Genomic DNA, 5,966 nt, shown 5'->3' on the forward strand with positions numbered 1-5,966 from the left:
CCGTAGAGGCAAGTGGCTTGAACAAGCATGAGCAAGACACAGAAGACAAAGAACACAAGCAAGACAGCAAGACAAAGCAACACGAGCGAACGAAGCAGCAGGCATCACGGCATGGCCGCACCACTATGAGGCACCCGCAAGCCGGTGACCAAGCTAGACGAAGAAGAGGAGGAGAAGAAGGAGATCGGGTAGAAGAAGGGTAGGCGGCGCACATGCCCGGAGCAGCAGCACCACAGCGTGCCATGGCGGCACGGCGGCACGGACCGGCCACGGCAGCACCAAGCCGCGGCCAAGCCAGGCGGTCGCCGAGGCGCAGGGCTCCAGCGCAACCACGGCGGGGCACACGGCCACGCCGCGGCGCCAGGATCGACGGCAGCGACGAGGTGGCCGCGGAAACCCTCGGCCATGTCGCAGAGGTGTTGGGGAAGAACGGTGGCGGCGAGGAAACACAGATCGGCGCGGACCGATCGGTGCGCCGTCGTGCGGTCGTTCGATTGCGTCCGATCTCGCCGGCGGGGACGGCCGGAATAATTCGGCGACGGCGGGGCGACCACGGTGTCGCGAGAGCAAGAGAGAGGTTAGGGTTTCTGCGCGAGGAGAGGGGAGAGAACGAATGGGCCGACCGAGCCCAAAGGGTGGCTCGGGTGCGACCTAACCCGTTGGGCCACCCTGACAGGTGGGGCCCAAGGGCATTTAGGTCATTTCATAATTCCAAGAAATACAGAAACTTTGAAATTATATAAGAAATGTTTAATATCTCTAAAAAAATAATTAAAAATATGAAAATAGATCAGCATAAAATTCTCTATCTAAATAAAATATCAAAGAGAATTTTTGAAGACAATTAAGAATAAGTCTTAATTTAAGGATTTAAATAATGATTTAAATCACACATTCTATTTTCAACAATAAAAACAAGTCCATTAATGCAATTGGACTTTAAAAACACCTTGACAATATTTCAAGGTTGTATTTATCCTAAATAGAGTATCTCCAAGTCTATCTTAGTATTAACCTCTCATAAAATAACAACGACATCGGAAGGGGGGAACAAACCCTAAAACTGGAATCATGCATAATTGCTTCTTTAACCATTGCCCTTATCGGACAATGATGCTATTTTTCAGAGACAGAGGACAAGGGTCAGTCCACACCTTCCAACCGCAAAACTTTGCAGTTGTTCGGGCAAGTTCATCACTTGCTCATGTCATTTGAGTATTTCTATCAAATTACTTGCAAAGTATTATGGTTATCACTATTGCATAAAAACCAAAACCACTACTTTCATAACTATGAACATGACTATGTGGTGGGCAATGGAACCATGGATTGTGTTGATATGGTGGAGGTTCCATTGCAAGGGTTAATATCCATCTAGGATTAAACAACAAATGTCGCCAAGTGATTCTTGTGCCGTAATATCCGTGTTAACCATAAGATCCGGAGTGGGACGGAGTAGTCAAAAGTGTTTCCACCTCTCGTTCATCAACGGATGCGCTTATCGTAGCAGCTTGTGTCTTGCGGAGCAACTTGAGGGTGGGGAGCCCCTTCTAATTCCCCACGGTATAGTCGTTGCTTACCGTAGCGGTTGCTCGCTATGCGAACAACTTGAGGGTGGGGATCCCCTTCTAATTCCCCACGGTAATGTGGTCTATGATGGGTTGCAGCTACCGGCGAAGGAGTTTGGTTAACGAGTCCCAAACTGTTGTCGTGGTCGGGGTCCACCCTAAAATTACGGGAATAATGGGACCGACGAGGACCCAGGGTCGGGGTATGCAACAAAGGGTGGGTGTTCGAGGTAGCGGAGGAACATGATTGGCTAGACCTTATACCGGGCCTCACACCGAAGGAAGTGTGGACGGGAAAGCTGCCCGGTTGGCATCAAGGTTAAGATCTCTTATGGGTAAAGCAACACACCTCTGCAGAGTGTAAAGAACTGTGACCTGTCACTCCCTGTTCCGGGATAAGGAACTGCGAATGCGGCCGGAAAGGAGCTCCATGAAGTTCTAGTAAACCGGTGAAGGCTGACGGACATAGCACTTTGAAATAAAAGCAATCTCTTGAAGAAATGTTTATCAAAACTTGCATTGATATTAGACTTTCTGGTCTAATATCGTAGCTAGTGCATTAAACACCTCTTATCTATAATGAACTTGTTGAGTACGCTCGTACTCATACCACTCTTAAATCCCATGCTTAGATTGTCTGAATCGTCTGGAGGAGGACTACGACAACAATGAAGAAGCCGAGATCATCGGCTATGATGAACCCGACCTCTCTGGAGGTGTTGAAGGCGTAGACTATCTCATAGTCTACGGATCCAGGGAGGCTTCCGGAGGAGATCAAGCCTAGAGACATCCAGTAGTAGTAGTAACCGAGCAGCCCGAACTCTTAGTATTTAGCTGCTCGAGGCAATAAATGTATAGTTTAATGAGACTCGTCTGTTGTAAGCTAAGTTGGGTTCACCTCGAACCCAGGAGTATCCCTCTGAGGACCCAAGAGGAGCTCCAAGATAATATATGTTTGATGCTTGTAATAATAAATGAATGAGTTATGGACCCTGCTATGTTCTGTTGTATTACTCTGAGGGATGTAATATTTGCGGAATGGTACTTCGTGAATGTTATATCAACGACTGGCATACTGCAACATGCAGTGGTATGCAGGGTCACCACAGCTACCCATCGTGGAAGTAAACACGCCCGAGCCACGCTCGTGAAAACGGAACCTCTTCTCCCCAGCTCTGCTCCCGCTCGCATCCCGCCTCCGTCCGGAGCCATCGAAGCTCGCCGGCGGCCACTCCCCTCCGGTAAGCTCTCTCTCTCGCCCCTTTTTTTATTCCCGCATGTAGAGTAGAGGTCAGGGGAGACGCGGGGAGTCGCCGGTGGCCGACCCCCATCTCCAGATGCGGCGGCCGCATGGCTCGCCAGATGCGGCGGCGGCGCGCGCCATGGAGATGGGAGGGCGCGTAGAGTGGGGCTGGCGTGCTACGGCGGGTGAGGAGAGATGGGCTGGGGTGCTGCGGCGGGCGCCGGGAGATGCGCTGGGGGGCTGCGGTGGGTGCGGCCTGGAGGGCAGCGGCGCTCGCCCTGGAGAAAGGGAAGGCGGCGGCGGGTGCGGCCTGGAGGCGGCGGCGCTCGCCCTGGAGAAGGGAAAGGCGGCGGGTGCGGCCTGGAGGGTGGCGGCCATGGACAGTGGGGAGACCGGCTTGGCTATGTCGATTTGGTATATGTCCATGTCAATTTGGGGCTTCTCCATGTCAATTTGATGCATGATTGTGGTCTGGGGCTAAAATAGTTGTGATTTGATAGTGTTTTGCTACAGATTTTGTACTGATGTACAACCTGATGTGTACAAGAACTCGCTGATTACTAATTTGTTGTTGGCTGTGTGTCTTTGTTGATTGCTTGCAGATGGATGGTGATCAAAGTTTCTTGGACACGGTTGGTTTTGGTTACTCACAAACACAACCTGATAGTCCAATTGGAGAGCAAGCAACCCCATCAACTCAGCATCAAGCAATACCATCAACGCAGCATTCTGCAATAACAGAGAAAGGAAAATACAACAAAAGAAAAAATTGGTCTAGTGATGAGGATAAGGTTCTGATAGCAGCCTGGGCAAATACAAGTATGGATATTGTCGGGACAGATCAAAACCGAGAAACTTATTGGGCTAGAATTTCAGAGTACTACAACACACACAAGGAAACATCATGGCCTGAGCGTAATGCCAATGCAATAAATTGCCGTTACACATTGATTAACGAGAGAGACCGCTAAATTTTGTGGTTGCCTTCAGCAGATTATACATTTGGAGGAAAGCGGAAGGACTATACAAGAAAAGGTATGCGTCTATCTTCTACTTCTACATGTGCCGTGCAATATTTTATATGTGATGTGCATAATAATACATTTGTATGTGCAGACAAACGATGCACACCTTTTGTTCAAGGAATTGGATATTAAAAAAAAAGCCTTTCACATTGATGCATTGCTATGTAGAGTTTTCGAAGTATCCAAAGTGGCAGACAAGAGAACTTGAAACTTCTGTTAAGAAACAAAAGAAGACCATTGATGCAAGTCCGGGCACAACCACCAATGATCCGGCCGATGCATCCTCGGTACGCACTGATGCTACCTCGGCACACACTAATGCTCTTGAACATGAGAAAAGACCTGATGGTGTGAAGAAGGAGAAATTGCGGAGAGGCAAAGCTGATGACAGTGCTTGCAAGTTGTCATTAGAAACTGTGTGGGCACAAAAGCAAGAGAAGGATGAGCTCAAAGAGGCGGCAAGAAATGTTCGATATGCACAACAATTTGAATTGAGAAAAGAGGGGATTGCACTGAAAAAGAAGGAGGATGCACGAAACGAGAGGGATGATGCACGCAAACAGTTTGAATTAGATGAGAGGATCATGCTCATGGATACAAGTGGTATGACTGATGTGCAAAAGAAGTTTTACCAAGCTAAGCAAAATGAGATCCTTGCTCGCGGCCTAGAGTAGTGAGTTCAATTTGATGCTTTATGCTAGTTGTTGTAAGAACTATTTGATGCTTTCTGCTAGTCGTTGTAAGAACTATTTGATGCTTTTTATGCTAAAAAGACTTTATTGATAGCACTGCATTACATAGAAATGGATTACATCACTCATTGCACAAAGTTATAATGCTAGTACATCACTCGTTTCCAAACTTTTGCCACACATGTTCAATTAGATCAAGCTTAAGCTGAGTATGTTCAGCTTTATTTCTAATCTGGTGAGTCATCTGAATAAAAGAGCTCAGTTGTTCCGCATGAGTACGAGAGGCCGTGACTCTTTCTCCCATTGCCTCATAAGAGCAGCTTTGTCGACCAGTTTCTCGCTCCTCTTCAACTATCATATTGTGCATTATGACACAAGCTTTCATGACATCACCGATTTCTTTACGTTTCCATCCTTTAGCAGGTGCACGAACAATGGCAAAACGGGACTGCAGAACTCCAAAGGCTCGTTCCACATGTTTCCTGCACGCCTCTTGCTTCTTCGCAAAAGTTTTATGCTTTCTTGTATCTGGAGCTGGTATGCTCTTCACAAATGTTGCCCACCGTGGATAGATACCATCTGCAAGGTAATACCCCATTGTGTACCGATGGCCATTGATGCTATAATTCACCTGGCAGGAGTTTGACCTTCGGCTAGCTTTGAAAAAACAGAGAACGTTGAAGAACATTTATATCATTGAGAGACCCTGGTAAACCAAAATAAGCATGCCAAATCCAAAGATCTTGTGATGCAACTGCTTCCAAGATCATAGTTGGCTCATTCACATGGCCTTTAAACATGCCATGCCATTTTTTGGGGCAATTTTTCCAACCCCAGTGCATGCAATCTATGCTCCCTAACATACCAGGAAATCCTCTTTCCTCCCCTATTGCAAGTAACCTAGCAATGTCTTGTTCATTTGGAGATCTCAGGTACCTTTCCCCAAATACTTCACAAACTTTGATCACAAATTTCTTGCAAGACTCTAAATTAGTAGCCTCAGCGGACCGGATGTACTCATCAACACCATCAGCAGCTATTCCATATGTTAGCATCCGCATTGCCGCGGTCATCTTTTGCAGAGGATGTAACCCAAGAGCTCCAGAAGCACTTTTTTTGCGTAAAATAACCATCATAGTCATGCTCAAGTATACCATCAGCTATGCGGTTGAACAAATCACGGGACATCCTAAATCTGTGTATAAAAAGTAAATGAGACAGGGAAATGAAAAATGGGCGAACGCAGAGAAGTGTACTAGTTACAAACCTTCGTCGAAACAAATGTTCGGGATAGCGAGGAACTGCTTTGAAGTAGTCGTCCCACAGAAGAACAAATCCAGCATCTCTTCCTCGATCGATTGCTCGACGTCCATGCTTCGAACCGCCGTGGCGTCGAGCGTTCATCCTCTCTTCCTCACGCTCGGCAAATGTTGCAAGT

At 47.2% G+C, this 5,966-nt stretch overlaps 1 pseudogene; it reads left to right on the forward strand.

Moving 5' to 3' along the window:
• The first annotated feature begins 2,905 nt into the window (after positions 1 to 2,905).
• LOC124696684 lies at positions 2,906 to 4,510 on the forward strand (annotated as a pseudogene).
• Positions 4,511 to 5,966: the final 1,456 nt, after the last annotated feature.

This window comes from Lolium rigidum, chromosome 3 (genome assembly GCF_022539505.1).
Source record: "Lolium rigidum isolate FL_2022 chromosome 3, APGP_CSIRO_Lrig_0.1, whole genome shotgun sequence".
In the NCBI taxonomy this organism is placed as follows: domain Eukaryota; kingdom Viridiplantae; phylum Streptophyta; class Magnoliopsida; order Poales; family Poaceae; genus Lolium; species Lolium rigidum.